Here is a 25,139-nt window from a genome sequence, read left to right as displayed (position 1 = left end):
CAATGTACAACGATTGGCAAAAATACATCCTTACACAGTTATAAGACGACATCTGATGGAGAATAATTTGTATTTTATAAATCTATTGACTGTGTCAAGGCAAAAATACGAGTGAATTTTAAAAATTACCACACTAAATTCACACTATTTGAAATTACATTTTATTTATCTTGTTTCAGTACTGGGAAGCATAATGTTTATACCTAGTTTAGATAAAATACTTCCACGTAGATTAGTTTGGTTTGAATTTCGCGCAAAACTACTCGAGGGCTATCTGCGCTAGCCGTCCCTAATTTAGCAGTGTAAGACTAGAGGGAAGGCAGTTAGTCATCACTATCCACCGCCAACTATTGGGTTACTTTTTTACCAACGAATAGAGGGATTGAACGTCACAATATAACGCTCGCTCAGCTGAAAGAACGAGCATGTTTGGTCTTACGGGGATTCGAACCCGCGACCTCCACGTAGATAATCCATTTTTACTCTTATTTGTTTCCCGGACCTTATCATCTGATACAATAAACTAAATAAATATATATTAAAGCACAGTGTGATATTTCACATTTTGTTGTTTTAATATTCCAAGTGAAATCACCATAAAATACACAAGTGCCCATCCAATACTTGATCCACCATACAATTGAAACGTAATTCACCGACCCGAATGTTTGGTTGAAGAGCTGTAAAACTGTACATGTACATAAAAAGTAGATATACTAATCGAGAAATAATAAAGAATAGCCAGTAGCTGAGATTTCGCAAATTGCGAGTCCAGAGAGTAACTAGGCCCAGTCATTTATCTAACCAAATAATAGAATGTAACTCTAAAAGTGTTAAACGCCTTTTTAACGGCAATGGGATGGCAATCATAAATATTAGGATTCACAGTTCGGGACATGTTCGGTTCAAGAAATTTATACATCACGATAAATTAGGAGTCTAAATGGTGTGTTAGAAATCGTCACACATTCTAAAAAAGGAATACAAAGTATGCCAGTTTTGTTACAGAAATAAAGGAATATAACATACAGGTTCAATTTCTTTTAAACTAAATTTCATCTATGAATTACAAAACCAGACAGTAAATATACGTTGCTTTCTAGAAAAGAGCTGACAAATCTTTTTTTTTTTTTCATTTACATAGAAAGAAGATAATTATATGCAAAGCATGTTACACCGAGTTATAATGAAAGGTAAATGTTGACTGAAACGGTTTCCACGTTATGTGCTTCCATACAAAGCCCACCAGTGACTCAGTTGTACGTCTGAAATTTACAATAGGGGATAGAAATGACAAGGGGGCTACCATATTCATGTCTGAAATGTGTAATGAAGGAAAGAAATGAAGAAGGGGCTCTACCATTTTGATGGCTGAAATGTGTTATATCACTTCTCTTTTCTTTTTTTTTTTTCGCGTAAGCAAGATGGAGGCTTAAGGTTGCAAACAAACACACGCCAAAGTAACACGCGACTACATCATAGCTAGATCTTTAATGGTAGCTCTTTTATTGCACAATTAGACGCAGAGGCTTTTGAGCCTACACTCTGCATAAATTTCTCTTATAAATACATATAAAATGAACCTCTCTCTTTGCATGTATGTATGTAATTTATCTACACTCGGATCCTACTCGTGCATAAGGTTGCTGCATAAAACGAAGATACAAGTCTCAACGACAACCGTCATACTAAACGCTGCCACTTCACAGCAAGAAGCGTCATCAATCGCATTTCACATTCAACTTACCTCCATCACAAGCAGAAAAATCAATAGTTCGCCTAAGTACACTTGTATCTTAACCCTACTGTTCTTGTACGTTTCGTGGCAAAACCGCTGTACCGTGGCCATTTTATCCAGAAATGTGTGTTTCAGCTATACTTAACCTTACGAAGGACGCTTCAAATATTAAACAGTGTTACATACTTCTATTAACAAATACCATGTGGGTTTTTTTCATTCCTCATATATACAGAAGGTTGAGTACTTTATATTAAAAGGATTTTGTCACGTGACATCTACAGTCGATTAAAGTTGCAATATATTGGAATACAAGAGCCACATTTTGATATTATTAATATATTGGAATACAAGAGCCACATTTTGATATTATTTCTCTATGGGTGGTGTAATGTCACTGACAATTTATCGCTTTTAGGAAGTATATGTAACAGTTCTTTCTGACCCGTGATAACATACACTCAGATCTTAAATATATCTTCAGATAGGGAAGGATTTAGAAATTTTAAGATGAGGATATTCCTTTTCGTTTATGACATTGAAAAACAAAGGAATATAGATCAAATTGGGGCAGCAGGACCATTTAAAAACAGATTTACAAGTCGTACTATAGTCATAGTAAGCAAAGTACTGCGTCTTCTAACAGGTGAGAATTCACAAACACATAGATCATTAACATGAGCCATCTGCGTGCTCCAGACAACAGTACACTATATAGTCAAAAAGGATTATCCGTCTGTATAGAAGTCCACGTGAAATGGATTCACCAAAATAAAACTTCCAGTCATACTTCCCGTACAATCATCGCATACCTCAAGCAACTAAAGAATTAAATAGATATTATAACATTCCATACGAAAGCAAACTGGCCAAGTGACAAGACGCATCACCTTTGAATTTCTGTGCAAACAAATTGTTAAAAAGAGTGCTAGGTAAACACCATCCTTGTACATTTGATGTACATGAAACGCAACAAGGGGGTGAGCAATACGACAGAACTACTTACAATGGAAACTGCTTCGGAGAACCATTGTCAAGAGAAGGTTAAAGCATGATCTGGACACGGCGAAACAGATTGTGATGATTTAGGCAAGCTCCAAGATCGTTTAATATATAGTACTCAACCTATGTAATCTTTGATTTAGAGAATTAGCTTCGTTCTTTTTTTATGTCCCATATGAATATTCTCGTCAAACAGTGACACTTTTATTTAAAATATATATATATTAGTTGGATAAAATAATACTAATGACACTAAATTTTAACAAAAGCCAATATTAATACATGCCTGTAATTAAATGTTTTAGCCATAAGTTTGTTTTTTGAAATTCGCACAAAGCTACTCGAGGGCTATCTGTGCTAGCCGTCCCTAATTTAGTAGTGTAAGACTAGAGGGAAGGCAGCTAGTCATCACCACCCACCGCCAACTCTTCGACTACTCTTTTACCAACGAAAAGTGGGATTGACCGTCACATTATAACGCCCCCACGGCTGGGAGGGCGAGCATGTTTAGCGCGACTCGGATGCGAACCCGCGACCCTCAGATTACGAGCGCATGCCTTATCACGCTCGGCCATGCCAGGCCTTTAGCAATAAGAGTCGAATAACCGCAAACTGTTTCATCTATTTCTGTGTCATGTTACTTTCATAAGCATTTGAATGTTTTGTTTCTTTAAGAATTCTATATTTAAAATATTTAAAAAATTGCAAAATTTGCATGCAAATGGTTTTAGAGAGAGAGGAGTTAAAACTGTTTGCTGTTCCCCACTTTAGTAAAGATTGAGGGCAGTCTGTAGCTGCCACTCAATATACCTCATGTTCAATGACTAACATGAGATGTGAAAGTCGTCGACATAAAGCCCGTTTGCAACAGTAAGAGGGAGTTGTTCAGTGATGGCATTAATCTTTATACTGAAAAGTGTGACACTCAAAACACAGCCCTGACGGACTCCATGTTCCTGTAAAAAAGAACGGGAAAGTGTTGAACCCACACGAACTTAGAATCGCCTGTTCATTAAAAAATTTTAATAAAAATGGGCAAATGACCATGTAACCCATAGAAGTGGAGGTCTCGCAAAATGTCATACCACCACGTAATATCATAAGCCTTCTCAAGGTCAAAGGATATTGATACAAGATGTCATTTGAGAAAGGATTTTCTAACTGATGTTTCAAGTTGAATCAGATAGTCCATGGTGGAGTGCTGTCGTCGGACTCAAACTGGGTGGATGAGAGGTGGTTGTTTGATTCGAGGAATCAAACAAGACGAGCATTAACCATCCTCTCTAACGTCTTATAGAGACAGCTCGTCAAAGCAACTGGATGATAGTTTAAAGGAATCTTGGGATCCTTCCAAGGCTTATGAAAATGTAGGATAACAGCCTGGAGCCAGACATCAGAAAATACATTCGCCTGCCAGATCCAGTTAAAAGCAATCAGAAGAATAGCAAGAGAAGCAGGAGTTACGTGGTGCAGCATCTTGTAGTGTATATCATCAAGTCCAACTGATATATTGCCAGACCGATGAAGGGCCAGTTTGAGTTCCATCAGTGTAAATAGACAATTATAGTCATGGACACAATCAGCTCGAAAGGAAATAGGTGATTGCTCTACCCAAGTCGTGATGGCTAAGAAGGTGGAGGATGAAGCAGAAGTGCTAGATACCCAGCAAAAGCTTTCACCTAAAGTATCTGCAATGGTCCGGGTATCAACGACTTCCTGACCATCAGAAAGATCGAGAGGGGAACAGAATTATATCGCCCATTGACCTTACGAATCTTGTCCCATACGATTTTGGGACTGGTGGTAGAAGAAATGTTGGTTGTGAACTTAATCCAAGATTGATTTTGCCTTTGATGTCTTACCTGCTGAGCATGTGCACATGCCTGCTTGAAAAGCGATGCTGTTTAAGAGTGTGGGATACCTGCAAAAAGTATCCCAGGCCCGTTTTTGAGCCTTCCATGCCATGTGGCAGGCAGGATTCCACCATGGACGAGGATATTGGGGAAAACGTCTCATGGTTTTAGAAATACACTGAACAGCTGTTTGTATAATAATGTCAGTCACTACTGTCACACAGTCGCCTACTGATGGCTTACAGATGATAGCAGGATCAAGTTTTGCAACAGAAGTGGCAGGGCCAGTTGGCTTGATCCAGCTTCCACGGGGGAACCCGGGTCGGGTGGCATCGACCACGGCCAGTTTCTCAAAATTAAAGGAAAATGAGCACTGCCTCGTGGGTTATTGTCAACCCTCATGAAAAATAAGAGAATAGTGAAGGGGAGCAAACTGAGAGATCAATAGCAGTAAAGGACTGACTAGGTGCATGAAAATAAGTAAAAAACAGTACTGAGAAGTGAAACATTGTGATCTGTGAGCATTTGCTCTATGGAGCGACCCCCTCCCATCCATATCAGTACCTCCCCAGAGGGGATTATGTCCATTAAAGTCCCCCATGATTAAAAAGGAAAATGGCAACTGTTCAGCTAGAGCATCAAGATCTGATTGACGACAGGTCTCTTCAGGAGACAAATAAAGAGAACAAACAGATGGTACGACCCAAGGAAACACGGGTGGCTACGGCCTCCAAGGGTGTGTCGAGTGGGAAAGACAGAGTGGGCACATACTTATCAACCAGCAGTGCATTCCCTCCACGCATCCGTACATCACACAAACTGTCATTTCTGTACAAAGAAAACTGCTGAAAAGTGACTGTATCAACAGGTTTCAGCAATGTTTCCTGTTAAAGAAAGACATACAGGATGATAGAAAGCAATCAATGCTTTGATGTCATCCAGATTAGAACGTAAACCTCGACAGTTCCATTGTGTCAATGTGGCCATCTTTATTTATGTGGAGGCGAAATGGGTGGAGAGCCCTTCTATTTTAAAGCATGTCTTTTTTCCATATTTTCTTTATTCAAGGGAGGTCTACTGACCTCCATGGTTCCTGCCCTGGGTCAATTGGTCGGCATCATAATTTCATCTTTGCGAGTGGAGATACGACTCACTGCAGAAACTCCTTGAGTGGAGAAACCAAGGAGAATCTCTGACTCGTAGATGTTCTTCAAATCCCTCTCAACAATAACTCCTCGTGACGAATTCAAAGTAGCATGGAGCGTAACCTCAATGGGTATATCCCCAATCGTCTTTGAATGTAAGGAGTTCATTGTGTTTAGATGTGAATGTTTCCACTAATATGTCACCAGAGCAAAGCTTTTTGATTGACTCTGGAGAGCCAGCGAGTCCCTTTAGTCCCTTCTGAATAAAAAAGGGATACATTTGTCTTAAAGGTTTGTCTGAAAGATAATGTAACATAAAAAAAGAGGTATAGGAGTTAAAGATGTTGAATACTGCTGCTCAGAATCTTCAAGAGGCGGCCATTTATCTAAGGACTGCTTTTTCACTATTTAAGTTTTTATTTGTTGATCTATAATAGAAAAATAATGATTCGGCACCCACTGACCCCACCCACCATGGTACCCTACGAAACGACGCACTACAATGCCAAACAAGGACTCTGTAGCAACGCCAGAGTTTCGTGAGAACTATATCCAAACACCAGCATCAGATACAATGTCCATAACACCTTCTGAGAACATCTAACACTGGTACTTGGTTGGCCTTAGCCCAAATGGGCCAGCCGTCGTTTGACCCTGGTACAGCGGTAAGTCTACGGATTTACAACGCTAAAATCAGGGGTTTGATTCCACTCGGTAGACTCAGCAAATAGACCAATGTGGCTCTGCTAAAAGAAAACACACATTCACACAAACACACATGACTAGAAGCTCTCTCTCTCTCCCTCTATCGGGAGTTTGTTCTTCATAGATCAGAAAGAGTCAGGTTCAATAAAACCTATTCCTCTGTCAGAAAACTGTTGGCGGTGGGTGGTGATGACTACCTCTAGTCATCTAGCCTTTCCTCTAGTCTTACACTGCTAAATTAGGGACTGCTAGCGCAGATAGCTCTCGTGTAGCTTTGCGTGAAATTCAAAACAAACAAACAATACAAAGCTTATGACTGGATATTAATTGAATTAAACTATTACTATATGACATAATGCAAATCGGTCTTGATTTTACGGCTTTTCTGAGAGCGCAAATTAAAAGGCTCGCAGAAAAAGAAAGAAAAGCTGTTATAATGTGTTTATAACACACCTTAAAACTATTGAGAGAAGAGCAGAAGTATAAAATCTTCCAGAAAACCAGATTATACCTTTTCCTTAGGGGTCTCAAAATCCAGTTTACTAATCCAAAACAAGGGCATCAAATTAACATTTCATTTCTCAAACACAATAATACCCCTCTGCAGAAATGTCTCCTTGTTAGGTCACCAACCAGTTCAGTATCTTTAGAATTAGATAGTCAAACACAAAGTAACAAGGTATTTTATTTTTTGTTTTGTTTTTTTCGCGCAAAGCTACACGAAGGCTATCTGCAAAGTATTTTATAATAGACCTGTAATACACGATTTCTTTGACATTTTGTATCTGTCGTATCTAGTTGTCTACAGTTCCTGTAGGAATTATCTGGCTACAACGTAACTAGCATGAACTTTTATTCTTAATATCTAATAACAGAGCTTCGTAAAACTTTTGATTTATAATAAAGAATTTTCCATATATTCAGCTACGCAGATTTCGAAAATATTCATTTTTTACTATTTTACAAATCAAGGAAGACCCAAAAAAACTCGTACTAAATTATAACAAATTTACCACAAATACAACAGAAGATGTTTGGGTCACTTACACAGCCTCTTGTTACCATAGCGAAAAATAAATATTGAAAAGAAACAAATAGGGTAAAAGTGCACGCACGAACAAATACTATCCAAGCTGGTCTAGAGAAATCGATAGCCAGTAGCTATCAATATATTTAGCATAACAAAATGTGACCTGATTCCAATGAAAATGATTCACTTATGTAAAAGTACATATAACATGTTAAAAATGTATACGTGATTAAAAAAAAAGGAGTATATTTTCAGATTCAGCGTACGGAAATTACTGTAGATCATACAAACATTGCAAGACAATAAAACACCATCGCAGGCTTGATTTATTTACGACGACTTCTCTAAGCATATCTAATCTTAATTTGTAACTGACTGACAAGAGGAAAGTCAATTAATAAACAGCATTCATCATCAACCTTGAAGTTTATAATAAATTTGAAATAAAAATAATGCATGTGATCAAAACAGTATTTATCGATAAATTAATTACACTAAGAAAAAACCAACAAAGATACAACAAAGACTCTGCACTTCTGCATCAACTAGTTTCTCAGACCTGAGCATTTTAATATAAGATTCGTTCAGATGTTTCTTCTACTATATGGCGAGTTGAGAGTAGATATACGAGCGGAGTAATTATATACACACAGAGATATCAGTTCTGTGTGGCATAAAACTTCATCGACCAACTTAACATTTAAATAAGACTAAACCATCACTATAAAAATATTTACTGTGTTTGTAAACTGGAATATCGTTTTTTGTTTTTGTTTTTTATATTACATAAGTTGGTTTGCACTCTATATACTCCACATATATATAGTATCAGAGACTCCCAAAATATTTGTGGTCAAATTTGTTTATTTTGAATTTCGCGCAAGGCTATGCAAGGGCTATCTGCGCTAGCTGTCCCTAATTTAGGAATGTCAAACTACAGGGAAGGCAACTAGTCATCACCATCCACAGCGAGCTCTTGGGCCACTCTTTTACCAAAGAATTGTGGGATTGATAGTCCCATTACAGCGACAAGCATGTTTCGTGTCACGGTGATTTGAACTCGCGACCCTCAGACTACGAGTCAAGTGCACTAACCACCTGGCGATCCCGGGACATTCAAATTAACGTCTTTTCTATAAGAAGACAGACATTCCCTCAAGGAGGGGTGGTTAGCCCTACTCTCCTCATCATGTATGTAAATAATATGCCACTTAAAGACCCAAACCATGGATACGCGTCTCAGTTCGCAGATGATGTAGCAATTTGGAAAAGTGCCCCTACACCAGAAATAGCAGCCACTAACTTACAACCATAACTAGATTATGTGAATATTGCGAAAAATATAGAATTAAAATAAACACAGCGAAGACACAATTAGTAATATTTTCAAAATCAACGAAACATCAAAAAGTTCAACCTCAAATCTACATGAACGGAGAGCTTCTCCAAACTGCTACATCTGCAAAATGTTCAGGATTAACATATGATTCTAAACTTACATGGATAAAACATGTAAATAACATAAAAACTAAAATTTGGCGAATAATAAACTATGCTAGGAGTCTAACTGGTAAAAACTACGGAACACCACCAGAAAACATCATTAAAACAAGACATACATTAGACCAGTAATAGACTATGCAGCTCCTGCATGGATCAATATAAGTGAAAAACAAATACAAACCAAACTCCAGACATCACAGAATACACTAATTACATCAGCATATAGAGTACCTAAAACCACTTCCTCAAAGTTCATGCATAATTACTCAAATACACGAACAATACCAGATAGACTTCTACATAGTACAATAAAATATTTTGATAAAAATTGGCGAAAAAATGAGTTGTTATGCGAACTTGACAGATATTGCATATATGATGAAGAGAGACCTAAACATCTCTTCCCGTTAAACTTGTACATCAGATCTTTAAGATAAAATCATTTAAAATAATAATAGTAATAGCAGAATAGAGCTAAAATAAAACAGACCACCTACGTTCTAGGCGTATTTTAAAAAATGATAATAATAATAATAATAAAAATCAAAGAACAATATAAATGAACATTGCCCTGAAAAGGACCTGACTAAACTTATGATATCACTCCAGCCATTCAGTATTTACTCGAAATATATTAATCTGGCCACTCCAACAAAGTCATGGAAGGAGGAAGAGGTCTGGTGTACCTGACTCTCCTGGGTATACAAATATATATACCCAAATACCAGAGAGAGAGAGAGAGACAGACAGACAGACGGACATACATACACACACTATTAACAATTAAACCTATAATATTATTCTACAATCTAACATTAGGCCTTTCCAAAACTTTGGCAAGTTCTTAATATGTGTTGTACAAAATGTCTTCTAAGGTATATTTACATCCGTCGAAATAAAGTGTGCGCAGATGTGCATATAGATACTAAAGTGCGCGCGCATTTTCCGGACAGAAAAAAAAACTGAATATTATTGTAACACATACACAGCAGCTGGCCCTCCCAGATCTCGAACAACAACAAGACCATCAGATAGATGCATAATACAAACATATACAAATAGTGCACTTCAATTTAACTCAGTGCTCCCTGCCAGTCACCTATGTACACGAAATCAAACATGGACTTTGTTCACTTGTAACACTAAATTTAGAAGTTTAAGCCAAAATTAAGCCCATTCCATAAGATTTGAAACTTTCATAAACATATTAAAAACCTCGGTTATAACCTACATGAATATTTGAAGTATATGTAAAAAGATTTTAAAACCATTTCACATAGTTGTCTAAATTCATAAACTGCAGTCATTAAATATTATTTTCCATATATCGTTTACAAATGTGTGTTTTTCATAGAGCAAAGCTTCATCAGCCTATCTGCTGTGTCCACCGAAAGTAATCGAACCCATTAATTTAGCACTGTAAGCCCGAAGATATATATATATATATAAATATGTTCTCTGAAAAATTAAACTATAAAATTCATAAACCGTATTTTCCGCCTAATAAGCCGAATTTCTGGCCCTAAATTTTGGACCTGATTTTTGGGGGTCGGCTTATTGGCCGATCACTCCTTTCGGAAATTTCTTCTTCTTAGGAAATGCTTTTCTTTTGAAAATTACCATAGGCGGTAATTTTGTCCCATCAGCAAAGCACGTTAAGACTACAGTGAAACGTTGTTTCTGGAATTTCATTGGTTACCTAATTACAGTGAGTGGCGCCAATAACGAATGACATATTGATTCCATCTCTGTCTCAATACGACACGTTCTGCTTTACTACAGAACGCCAATGATCACACACAACATGCATGCTGACGCTGAAACGAGACTAAGAAATCATTTTGAAGAAACTTGTCACTTCTTAAAAATGGCTTCGGCTTATTGGGCGGTAATAAGCAAAAACCCTCATTTTCAGAGCTGAAAATTGGCCTCGGCTTATTAACCGGAAAATACGGCAACTCAGTTATGAAAAACGAGTTTACAGATGTCGCTTACAAATAAATGTATTCTCTACGAAAAAGTTAGACATGCCGTTCCCTAAAAGAAAAGTACTTAACAAATGAAACACTGCAATAGCGTATATTTTAACTGCGATAAATTATCAAATAAAAATAAAACTTGAGGTAATGTTAAATGTATAATAAACTTACTATCACCGACGTAATTCCGTGCAATATGGCTTACTAAAGTAATTCAACGCAACACACTGTCATCTGGCATATTTACAGCTGCTATGAAAAGCAATACAGATGCATTTCAAAACCGATTAAGCACAGCGAGTCGGTAAACCTAATGGAATGTTTGACTGTTTTAAATTTCGAGCAAAGCTACAAGAGTGCTATCTGCGCTAGCCGTTCCTAATTTAGTTGTGTAAAACTAGAGGGAATGCAACTAGTCATCACCACTTATCGCCAACTCTTGGGCTACTCTTTTACCAACGAACAGTGGGATTGACTGTCACATTATAATGCCCCCACAGCTGAAACGGCGAGCATGTATGGTGCGACGGGGATTCGAAACCGCGACCCTCAGGCTCCCTTAACCACTTATTCATGCAGAGCCAAGAAGTTAACGAACACTCAGTTCTACAGTACACAACAACGGACTGGTTTTATAACAAATAACAAAGAATGTCTACGAGGTTATCACAAAGAATGATGTACTGTATGTACAGTGTGTAAGTTATCAACATTATTAGTTGTTACATACAGAACAGACTTCAGAAAGCACAATGACCCAAAGAACAAATACCTTAACAAATCAGACCATAAAGTCCACTTGTAGATTTCGTTCTAATAACAAGTTTTACGAACTGTTTGTATCCTCTTTTTATAAAATTAAGACTTGTAATAGCTAAGTATGTCTATTTTAAGAAATCAAACATCACATATTCTGTTGAACTTTCTGAAAATAATAATGAATACATTTCAAATGTTATTTTAGACTATTCTTAAACCAAACAAGATGTGTCGGTTGGCGAAAAATTCTGAAAAGGCCTGGTATTGCCAAAATATTCATATGGAACTAGCTATTTATTAAATTGTAATGAACAGTCTTATGGAACCTGCAATTATAAAGCAAATTTTTTGCTAAAGTTTCAAGTTTTACTTCACTGAAGACAAAAATATTGTTCTGTTCTTCTATTTGAAACTTCGTAAACAAAAGTGTGTGGAGTTACAGCTCGACAAAATAACTCTTTCTTGGATATTAGAGACAAACTGTTTCTCGTAAAAATTCTTACTAGTAACAAATCTTCAGATTGTTTGTCCTGATATAAATGGTCATGTCTTGGGGAGACATTTTTCCTTTTGACTTACAACGGTAGTTCAGATGTTAATGTTTCATCACAACTGTTTTTAACCCTCATTCTCCATAGACTATACATGTCAACTCTCCTATCAATATAAAAATAGCAACGCGTTCAATGCATGGACAATGTTCCATTTGTCTAAAAAAATGTTTCATATATACGTAAATGCCTAACAATATGCTTGAAACCAGAAATGTGCACAAGATGACAGAAAAACTTACCGTACTGTTGTTTCATATACATTTTGTTTCCAGCGACCTGTTTAGGTTGCACATATATATTACACATTATACATTATTATATATTTTTAGTCACTGATACTGACAGGGGTATTTCCTATGAACGGGACAAAATTTGAAACAAACCTACGGCCCATGCGTGCTAAAATAGTCATCCAGTGGAAATTCATTTAAGTTTTATGACTTCCGGCTTCCAAAAAAAAAGGATAAATTTTATGTTCCAATGGTTAAGGTCGTTATCTTTTGAACTTCGCGCAAAAAATATTTGAGGGCAATCGATGCTAGCCGTCCTTAATTTTCAAGTGATAGACTAGGGGAAAGACAGCTAGTCAACTTATGAATTATCTTAATGGAAAGATGGGACTTAACTGTAACTCTTATCACGCATCCATGGCCTCAAAGTGCGGAGCACAATGCTTCTTGATCCAATAAAGTATGCAAATCATAGAACCTCGGTTCCACAGTCCGGTTCTGTTTGACGGTGCCGCAAAGAAAGTTATCACGCAGTGAAAACAAATCAATTTATAAATTAAAACCATTATTTAAAATAGAACACTACTTATTGTTGTTTCATTAGCTTAACACTAAACAGAAGTTTACCTGTGATCTGTCCAACACGGGGAATTAAACTCCGTATTTTAACGCTGTGTGTTCGCACATTTACTGCTGATCCACTACAGGAGTAAAAAAAAAAAGAGAGAAAGTTTTTGAATTTCGCGCAAAGCTACTCGAGGGCTATCTGCGCTAACCGTCCTTAATTTAGCAGTGTAAGACTAGAGGAAAGGCAGCTAGTTATCACCACTCACCGCCAACTCTTGGACTACTATTTTACCAACGAATAGTGGAATTGATCATCACATTATAACGCCCCCACGGCTGAAAGGGCGAGCATGTTTTGTTCGATGGGGATTCGAACCTGCGACCCTCAGATTACGAGTCGAAAGCCTTAACCCACCTGACCATGCCGAGCCTATAATTATTAAGCACAAGGCTATATATTAAGTTATCTATACTTTGCTGACATCAGGAATCAAAATCTGATTTTTAGCGTTATAAGCCCCTAGATCAACCGCTAAGCCCAGAGAGAGAGAGGGGTTGATAACTTTTTGTTAACGATTGTATGTGCTCATAACACCTGCAAATGTATATGTTTGAATGCGTTGAAAACTGCAGTTAATCATATAACTGAACAGTATTACAGAACGTTAAATCTAAAATTAACACGCAAACAAAAGAAGAAAGAAAGACTGAATTACTTAAGCGAGTCACGAAAACTTCCAACGAGACAATCGTAGTAGATGTAACTAAACAGTATAAATCGTACAGCATACAGAAACCACACTTGAATGTGACTACAAGTGTTCTCTTCTATACTATACTACTTCCACCATCAACACCTTTAACCGTCGGAATCTTCATGTCGACGACAACAGAATACGTTATACTGTTAGCTTAAATTTAAAACTAACTTAAACATACTAAGCTGGCCAATTCAACTACAACCTTTACCAAGGTGTAGCAGTTCTTACTTAGACATGTATTACTGTAAGTAGAATTTGAAGTCGTAATATTAAAAACCATAATCGAATTGCATGTTATTTTACTCTCGCTGCTAATGTAATTAATCTTCTAACATTTATTCTTCTATTAACCACGCACTCACCAATGACCATGAAATTTCATTTAAAGGTGACAAGCAACATTTAATAAAAATGTCTTGATATTATTTGGAATTGAAATAGAAAACATTAATTTATTAAATCACTTAACAGGGTATTACACAAATCGTGTAAACAGTAGTTAAAAGTATTTATTTTGTTTGTTTTTAGCTCAAAACTACGCAGTAAAGTATCCGAGACTGTTCAATACAGGAACGCGAATCCCCCTTTTTAACGTTAGTTTCATTTGTTTTGAATTTCGCGCAAAGTTACACAAGGGTTATCTGCGCTAGCCGTCCCTAATTTAGCAGTTTAAGACGAGAGGGAAGGCAGCTAGTCATCGCCACCCACCACCAACTTTTGGGCTATTCTTTTGCTAACGAATAGTGGGATTGACCGTTACATTATAACGCTCCCACGGCTGAAAGAGCAAGCATGTTTGGTGCGACGGGGATTCGAACCTGCGACCCTCGGATTACGAGTCGAGTGCCTTAACCTCCTAGCCATGCCGAGCCTTTCAGTGTTGCAAGTCGGTAAACTTACCGCTGAACTAATATTAATTAAAGAATGACTAAACAAAACTAAAGATATAATCCACAAGTGTATTAAATATTTAAAGACATTCTATGTTAACAAGAAGGAATGAGTTTTGAATGAGTTACGGAGTGTTTTGATTTCGTACACATTGAATAAACTCTCGCAATTAAATCAATTACCTTTTGTTTTCATTTGTAAAAAAAAAAAAACTATTTCACCATCTTGTGCAAAAAGCCGGGTTTCACTTTAAAAATCTATTGAGCCGTCAAATAATGAGAGAAAAAGAGCTTCATATAATTTTTTTCCAGACTTGGGTTTGCATTCTGTAAAATCCAAAATGGTAATTCTTAAAAGTTTGGTTTGGTTTTTGGAATTTCGCGCAAAGCTACTCGACGGGATGCGAACCCACGACCCTCAGATTATGAGTCGCACGCCTTAACACGCTTGGCCATGCCGGGCCATTCTTAAAAGTATTCTGACTTCTCAAACAATAAAAAGCATCATACAAATACGGATTTACTGCTGTCGCTATGAAAAGTAAGATTAAATATTTGTTTAACTGTATTAGATAAATAAAGTTATAATAATAATTCTCCTGTATTGCTAGCTTTGAATATGAAGTTAGGATAGCCTTAGATTTGTGGCATGGCTATTCCGAGTGAGATATTGCGATTATGGCCGAAAATTGACGAAACAATGCATTCTAATCGTTGTAACACAGTTTTAAAATCATACTTAAATTTAGCTCTGCTTATTACTATTATACGTGTTTAAGTCCGATCTATGTACGTGGGTTATTTTGATCAAAAGTCAATATAATATTAATTTCTAACTCCTACATTCAACGTTCATCATAAATTAGAAATAATATTATTAGAGCAGTAAATCAAATTTGTACCAAAAATAAGCTCTCTGGATTTGATGAGGTTATTTTTTTTCTTTTAATATGCGTTTTCTATAGTGTTTGGAGGTTTCTCCCTTCATCAACAAATCATTTGTGGCAACCATAACGCTGAAAATGAAGAACAGCTTCCCTCCTACACCCACGTCACTGACAGATGCACCTTTCATCTTTCAGAGCAATTCGATCAACGTTCACTTTACGTTATTTATGTATTGAAATGTCAGAGGTTGTTGGGTTTGTTTCTAAGTTTCTGCAATTGTACAAACGTATATATCAAAATAACTCACAAAACTCGAACAGAACAGCCAACAACTTCCAAAAAGTCAAGCTTACACAGCCTTAGTCTATTTCTCATTGAGAATAAACACGTGGTGCCACTGCTCCATCTGACTCAATCCATACTTTATTTGGTATAAGTTAAATTACGATATACACATTCAAATCTTAATTGTTCTACCTAACACATGAAAACATTTTCAAAAAATAAGTAAAACAACTAAAAAAGGTCTGTCAAATCTCTAACCACTTCTTTTATAATACATTCATGTTCAAAGGTTATTGCTGACACATTAAAAAGAATAGGCCTGTAACAAAAAAGACAAATCATATACTAGAAAAGTATACATATATTATGACTATAACCGTTACTTGTGGCATTTTCAGATAACACTTATAACTACTAAAGGTGACAAAATATGTCTCTAAAATAATGGAAGATTGATAAGTAACTGTTTACTTGGATGAACCCATGTTTCACATACGATATATATGTACTAAAATAATTTAACTACTGAAACACTGTTTGGCCTACAGGAATGTCAGATATATATGGCATTGAATTCTCGGCTTCCAGCATATGAACATGTGCTGGTTTGGTTTGTTTTGAATTTCAGGCAAAACTACTCAAGGGCTATCTGCACTAGCCATCCCTAATCTAGCAGTATAAGACTACAGGGAAGGCAGCTAGTCATCACCATCTACTGTCAACTCTTTGACTACTCTTTTACTAATGAACAGTGGGATTGACATAGATTCTGACAAAAATGAGTTCATGAGAAATAAGGGAATCACTGAAAAAACAAAGTACAATCACAACAAACAATCTTTATTTAAATAACAAATGTATTTTACTTTCCACAATGGACAGTTGCCTTTACCTGAAAGTTAGGGTTGAAGTTGTCTCTAACTTACTATTCTACTTTACTTTCACTCATAAGTTCTTAAAACTACTAATGAAAATTTTCTCCTGTTGACAATGTAGTTATTTGAATAACTGTGCAATCAATACTAGTTTGCTAGTTTACCAGTTCTTCTGAACAATAAAGTTAATTCAAATTAAAAACAATCATAAATTATTGGTGTTAAAAATATTGTTATTTATTCTCAACGTAATTCTGAATCATAAATGATTAAATAAAAAACTGATAAAAATTACACCTTACTTGCTAAATCCAGTTCACACAATCAGAGTTGTTCATGCAACTGATGATATAAACAACTGCTATATCTATCATATCCCAATTGGCATGATAAATTTTAATATTGGGCTAAAGGCCTCATCAACACTGGATGTGTTATATATATATAATATTGTTTACAAATTTTATATTATTCCTCACTCTCACTTATAATCGTTTAGAATTATTCTGTCAAAATCTTGTTCCAGACTGAATAAACCTTGCATAACTTTCTTAACTCATTACGGTTAACCAAAATCTACTATCACTACACACACAACAGTCCCAATGAAACAAAGGAAGTCATAATTACTGCAAGTTAGAAAAATAACTAGTTTCACATACTACAAGTGTTCTTGCAGCTGTCTTTACCACAGGAAAACAAAAGGTACTAAAACAGATGAATGACACAAAACAAAAGGTAGCTAGAGCAAAAAGAATTTAACCTTTTTTTTAACCAACATACTGCATGGAAACTAAATATCTACACCAGTGAAAAATTCCTATATCAATACAAAGACATACCAACTACCTGGTGTATTTACGTGGCACAAGTTTCCTTCCAATTAACTTCGAGCTTGTCCCCAACTCAACATTAATCTCAAACCTTAAAACAAATAAGATATACGAATGTCCTTCAGTCAAAGAGAAGTATAATTTCCTCTCACCTCTGTAAAAATATGTACATAGAACACAACCTTTTAACAAAGATTTCCTTCAAATGAAGCATTTCAATAATTCACAGCATCTGTTTCACGACAACAAATAAAACTTTAATGTCCATTTACTGACACAACTGTATGAAACAATTTAGCATTGATTACATAGTAAAACACCATAGATGAATAAACATTGTACATCATAACCATTTAAAAAAACTGTGAATTAAATTCTAAACTGCTAAGAAAAATCATCATGCACAGGACTCTTCAGTTGTGTATTTGTAAAAAGTAAAAAACTAAACCCATGATGAAAACCAGTTAATATATAACTGCATCATACAGAAAGAACACACTCTAAAAAAGATTAGTAACAGAATAAAATAAGCCCTGCAACAACATAATGATATCCATCAATCACTAATCATAAAATCATACCCTACAACAGTAACTAGATCCAACTCTTTTAATAATATAATACAGCTAATGAAGTGGTAAAATCAATAATCATAAAACAGGAGTTAATAAAACTGACACTTTATGAATTAAAATCAGCAAAACTAAATGAACAAAGGGCTTTCAACTATAATACATAAGCACTTTTCGTGACAAAGCTTAAGTGCAAAATACAATATCCTTTAACTATAGAAATGCAACTTGCAATCAAACATGCATTGAAGAATACCCTCTTTAAGAGAAACCCAAAATGAATCACCTAAGTATAAATAAATAAAACATAAGCACCAATACAAATAAATATTTATACAGTTAGGGACAATACTCACAGTATTTATATCCTGTTATAATCATTTCACTCAGAACAACTTTAAGTAGGTACTCTCACCTTACATTAAAATAACAGTTGGTTTACCAATGTTGCCATAGATCTTCTGCTTACAGGGGTTCCAGATATCTCCACATTTGGTCCTACTCTTAGTTACAGATGGATCAGGCCACTGTCCATTTGGCAGCTTATTCCTGGTAATACCTTATAAGCACTGAAACCTGATTTAATGATGGTTGAATGGTTATGGTCATAGGTGGGGCAGTAGGGATCTTTAACTTACAATGCACTTGAAACCACAGAACAGCTTTGTTAGTAATAATTTGAGTACATTTTTACTGGCAAAGCCTTTACTGGCAGGTCCCATCAGTGAAAAACCAGTAGACCCCACCTCAGGAAACATCTGTTTCAGTTTCTGAAAAAAGTGGCATGAATGAAAGGGAGTGCCAGTCTGGTGCTTGTGCCATATGATGGTGGTACATCCTCTGATAAGACATTATACCAGCTGGAACCATGATCTATCAGCAGCTATCATCACCTCCTTCATTAGTACTGATGTTTCAACTTGAGGACAAGCCACTTGAATGCTGTAACTAGCTGGAGAAAGATGCTAAGAGCCAATCCATTGATGGTTTGCTGAGACCTCAGGCAACATAGCTTCTTCCATTAACCCCACCAATCCCTGTGTTAGGCTGGCTCTGATTGACTTGGGAAAATCCATTAGGTCCAGGTCAATAAATGTGAAATTCTCAGTGGGTTTATAAAAGTGCTACAAAAATGATTCCAGGTTTGAATGCTAAAATACCATGATACGTTTCCACTGGCAGAAAAAATTAGTGAAAGTGGGAGATTACTGGGGTTTTTAAGATTGTTAGAGGCTTGTAATACATAAATACAGTTTACATTATCAACGTGGTTTTACTCCAGAGAAGTCTTACCTTAGTAATCAGTTAATTTTTGTTTTGAGAATGTAATATGCTATATAGATGATAGAAAGAGTGTCAATGTAAAAAGACTATTTAGTGCAGATATTAATTAATTTTTGAGTAAATATTTTACAATTGTTTAGTGTTTTTTTGTTTGTTTTTCTTCATAATAAGATGATTAAAAGCAGAACTTTTGAAAGTCATGTTTGTAAGTTATTGATGTCAAGGCTACCGAGATTTCTAGAATGCTTCAGTAAGAGATTTAAATTGCAGCAACCAGATGAGAGACCAGATCAAGAAGAAAACCAAAAGTGAAAGAGAGTTTCAGATAAAGTTAACCTATCATAGGAGTGAACAGCCTAATAGTTGATATGTGAAAATCAGATTAACAGTTTTCTGACATTTTAGGAGAATAACTTATTTTGGTAAAGGGTGCTCTACAGCAACTGAACCTGCCTATGTGGGTTTTGACAAAAAGCAGATGTTTATTTGGAAGTATACCTATACATGAAAACCAGACAAGCATCAGAAATTCAAGATACAACAACAGTGTAAATGAATTATGTATACATACTGTTATGATAAAAGAAAAAAATAGAAGAAAAGGGATAAGTGAATTATACACTGACAGCACTTAAGATGAAAACAATCTGACTTATCAACTGAATTATATAGCAATTGAATTAACCTAGGTAGACTTTTCAAAAAGTAAAACTATAAAAGTATTTAAGATACAATTATGATATATATGGTGTACAGCTTAACTTGTTTTGAATATATTATTTGAAATCAAGGAGTGTATGCTGTCTATTGTTTTGAATTTATTGCCAACAAGTCACAAAAGTACTGTAGATGGCTCCTTAGCTCAACACACTCATATAATATATCTTTAACTTACTATATCAAGCTATAATTTACTATAAAAAAGTAGCTGAGAAATATTTCAAACTTATGAGAACTTAATATTTTCATACAACTTTTGATAAAGTGCGACAGATAAAACAATCTAAGAAAAATCATGTTCAAAGAGGTTGACGGAAGACTAATTAAAATGGTTGGATAACAGAAAGTAAAAGGCTGTTATTAATCAAGTCCAATGAAACCTGATGCTTATTACTAGTGGAGTACCTCAATGGCGAGATCTTGGGTTTTGTCTTATTTACATTAGTACTGTTGATAGAGGCAAGACCTCAATGTTAGGAAAATCTGCAAATTACATTAAATTATTCAGTATTTCTAGCTTCAATTAGGATGTTTAGGTTCAACTAAACAACTTGATCAATTGGACGAATATTTGAAAAAATGGTAGTCCATTTGTGTTATAAATTGAATCATAGAATTTATATAGATGGGAAAACTCTTTCTTAACCTGAATATGGCCTAGGAAAATCGAAACGTTGTTCTCTCCTTATAATAAAAGTGTTAATGCCCATATAAGCCGTTCTGAGATACATAACCATTACATTGTTGGTATTACTGATGTTAGAACATTGATACAAAGTGCAACTACTTTGAGCTGAACATGTAACTTCCCCGACACGATAGTTTAGCTTATAAGTTATAACTTAATACTTTTAGTTTTATTAAGTTAAATGTTAGTTTTACTAATAAAACTAATTCAAATCAGTGCTACAACTCCGTTTGTAAATTTTACTTGTACTGTTGTATAAAGTTATAACTAGTAGTAGCACTCTCAATTCACACGGAAAAGAGATTAAACAAGTTTATTGTGATCGTTTATATCTATCTGCACACTAGTTACCGGTTTCTTATTCATTTTCACAATGACACACAAAGTACATTAATATCAAACAATCTTTTCCATAAAAAAGATGTATGTATCTCCAATACGAACGATATATCATAACTTATTATCTCACCTTTTCTGAATAAGCTGTAAATTCAACCAACAGTATTAAAAAAAAAAAAAAAAAAAACTTCTTTCAATTTCCATAAACTTCAATCACCTCCTGTCTCAGTTTGAGATGTCTTTCCTTGTGACGTCAAAGATATATATTTTTTCACGATCGAAAGATGGCGCAACATATTGCATAATAAAAATTTACATTAAAATTAAAAATTAATACGAATTCAATAGAAACGTTATAGTAGTTGACAAGCGTTGTCCAGGTAACACACGCCTGCAATGGTTTTATTGTCTTGAAGTATTTACATGCTCGACAGTAATTCCTATACGCTGATTGTTTGTCTGGCTTGTTTAGAATTTCGCGCAAAGCTACTCGAGGGCTATCTGTGCTAGCCGTCCCTAATTTAGCAGTGTAAGACTAGAGGGAAAGCAGTTAGTCATCACCACCCTCTGCCGACTCTTGGGCTACTCTTTTACCAATGAATAGTGGGTTTGACCGTTTAGTGCGACGGGGATTCGAACCCGCGACCCTCGGATTACGAGTTGAACGCCTTAACCCTGACGATGAATGAGAAAATGATATCCGATTTTTCCCCATCACATATATATCTATCACAAGACGTCATAACGCAGTACACATATAATAATCACAACACAGAGTTTTAAGACTTAAAGACGTAGATTTCACTGACAAAATCAGTATGAATGAGGATACATTTAGTTTAACATCAGGGTTCTCTTTTCTTCAGTTTGTTAGTATTTTTGTTAAATAGAGAAAGGTTCTCAAGACGGCTGGTATGGGTATTAAAACTTTTATTAAAATAAAGTAGAGAACAACGTTTCGACCTTCTACTTATTTTAATAAAAGTTTTAATGTGTGTGTTTCTCTTATGTTTGTTTTGGAATTTCGCGCAAAGCTACTCGAGGGCTATCTGCGCTAGCCGTCTCCAATTTAGCAGTGTAAGACTAAAGGGAGGGCAGCTAGTCATCACCACCCACCGCCAACTTTTGGGCTACTCTTTTACCAACGAAAAGATGGAATGGCCGTCACATTATAACGCCCCCACGGTTAAAAGGGCGAGCATGTTTGGTGCGACCGGGATTCGAACCCGCGACTCTCGGATTACGAGTTGAACGCCCTAACATGTTTGGCCATGCTGGGCCCGTCTTTTTCTTCTTATAGCAAAGCTACATCGGGCTATTTGCTGAGTCCACCGAGGGAAATCGAACCCCTAATTTTGGTGTTGTAAATATGTATACTTACCACTGTATGAGCGAAAGACAAAAGTTTTAATACCCATACCAGCTGTTTTGAGATATATTTTTACTTCAATGGGTTTCTTGTTATGAATTAACATTTTCATTTTGGTAAACGAAATAATTTGATCTAAGTGAGTTTTTTTTGTTTGTTTTTTCTTATGTAGTGGCTGATTTAGGCACATGACCCGTAACCTACGTTTTTTTTTGTTTTTTATCTTCGCACAAAGCTTGTATGTTTGTTTGTTTGTTTTGGAATTTCGCACAAAGCTACACGAGGGCTATCTGTGCTCGCCGTCCCTAATTTAGCAGTGTAAGACTAGAGGGAAGGCAGCTAGTCATCACCACCCACCGCCAACTCTTGGGCTACTCTTTTACCAATGAATAGTGGGATTGACCGTCACATTATACACCCCCACGGCTGGGAGGGCGAGCATGTTTAGCGCGACGCGGGCGCGAACCCGCGACACTCGGATTACGAGTCGCACGCCTTACGCGCTTGGCCATGCCAGGCCGCACAAAGCTACTCGACGGATATCTGCGCTAGCCATCACTAATTTAGTAGTGTAAGACTAGTGGGAAGGTAGCTAGTCATCACCACCCACCGCCAACTCTTGGGCTACTCTTTTACCAAGAAATAGTGGGATTGACCGAACATTATAACGCCCCAACGGCTGAAAGGGCGAGCATGTTTGGTGTGACGGGGAGTTGAACCCGCGACCCTTAGATTACGAGTCGAGAGCCTTAACCCACCTGGTCATGACGACCCCGTAAACTACGTGTAGTGGTAAATGGCGTATCCAGGAATTTGAAAATGGGGGAAAGCAAGTCTTAACATATAAGTCTTTGCATATAACTATTTTTTACAATATTTAAACTTTATTATTTTCTTTACATTGGTCAAATGAATGTTATAATATGTCATTTTATTGACGTCACTCAGCTATTGCAAATCAATATTACGCTGACATTGGAATTTTAGAAACAGTGTGAGCTAGATGCAAGTTGAAGCTAAAGAACAAAAAACTGCTAATATTTACAAAGAGAAATTAGGAACTAGGGAAAAACTGGTGAAAATTAAAAACACATGCCAAAAATGGGTATGTTGCATGACCCCACTAGCTACATCAGTGGTTATGGGTTCAAACTTCTCACCGAACATGTTCTTCTTTTCAGTAGTAAGAGCGTTATAAAGTTACAATCACTCCCACTTTTTGTTGATAAAGAGTAGCGGTGTGTGATGGTGACAAGTTTCCTTCTTTCTAGTATATCCCTTCAAAATTAGAGACAGTTGCCCCAGATAACAATCTACATGAACCTTATAAAGTTACAAGTCTGTAGTGGTAAACGCTCAGGAAAGAGAGCGGTAAATATGCTTTGCAAAGCAACCTAGAGAAGTTTACAATAGCTTGGGATAAAAATGTCGGTCTATATCAGATAAATCCGATTGACAACAACGAGAATCGATCAAGATATGGATTACAAAGTAATACTGTTGTAACGCATACTATTGTTTAGCTGTCATTTTGTAATTATTTGATGGAAGAAATGCGAAGTCCAGTCTACGTAATCATAACGGATTAATTTATTTCTTCAATGTTTGCAAAAGGCTACTTCATTTGACGCAAGTTTCAGGCCTCATTTCACAAACAAATGTTTCTACGTCAACTACGAAATCGCTGGAGTCTGTAGGTCTAATACACTAATAACGTTAAACAGTAATTTACTCGATTCATGACAAACCTGAGTAACTTCCTGATCTGTTAACAAAACACCAACTCTTACTGAATAACTTCACTCAATTAGTATTTTCTCGATCAACAGCTACTCGCTATGCACGCATTGAATACTTCACTAACTTATTCATCGTTACTCAAGAACTTTTCCTTGTATATGTCACTACTGTCTAAGTCATTACTTTACAAATTAATCGTGACTTTCACTGTGGTGTTGTTGCACAAATAGCATATGATTTTAGATGAAAATGAACAGGGTCAAAACTGCAAACCAAGTCATTACTAGATACTCAAGAGATTCAGGGTTCAGACCAACAGATCACCTCTTGATCTTGATTACTTGGATAAAAAAAATATACAGTATATTAAAGAAACGTAATTAGTCATATAGTAAATGTAAATTTACAAACGCAAAGTAGTCCTACAAAAACACATAACCAGACATCATACTTTTAGATACTAAACTTTGTTTGAATATTATGATGGATTTAAAATTACGTATCTATTTTAATATTGACGATTGTTAAAATTTATATTCAGAAATATACATAATTTATACTGTTAAATCTGTATTGCGAAATTCCCGCATATTCACTAAAGTTTAAAGTGTAAGAATTAACAATATAAAGGGGGTGGTTAATAAAGTAGTTCCCCTTTGAAAACGTTATTTTGTTACTATATCTTTTATTATATAACAGAAAATAAACAAAAACTATATGTTTTTAGGATGCACTCGGCGGGATATGTTCAAATATGATCTCAAATTCTAATTTTAACACTGTCCTTCGTAAATATCTGAACTTTTTATTAGTTTAGTTGCATTTTCTCA

General features: G+C 35.8%; 1 protein-coding gene across 8 annotated transcripts in view; it reads right to left on the bottom strand.

Annotated features, from left to right (window-relative positions):
* LOC143255253 (uncharacterized) overlaps positions 1–21,472 on the bottom strand; it is a 108,587-nt gene extending 87,115 nt beyond the window's left edge. For 3 of the 8 annotated variants that reach the window (XM_076510631.1, XM_076510639.1, XM_076510635.1), the window contains exon 1: positions 21,331–21,472. The gene's annotated coding sequence lies outside the window, so the exon portion shown is untranslated. Of the gene's footprint in view, positions 1–17,606; positions 17,684–21,330 lie in introns of those variants that run through there. The other 5 variants (XM_076510634.1, XM_076510640.1, XM_076510641.1 and 2 more) reach the window with 4 other exon arrangements.
* Positions 21,473–25,139: the final 3,667 nt, after the last annotated feature.

The sequence above is a fragment of the Tachypleus tridentatus genome, chromosome 7 (genome assembly GCF_004210375.1).
Source record: "Tachypleus tridentatus isolate NWPU-2018 chromosome 7, ASM421037v1, whole genome shotgun sequence".
Taxonomy (NCBI): Eukaryota; Metazoa; Arthropoda; class Merostomata; order Xiphosura; family Limulidae; genus Tachypleus; species Tachypleus tridentatus.
Note: the sequence above shows the minus strand (reverse complement) of the source record. Positions and strands in the feature narration are given on the sequence as shown.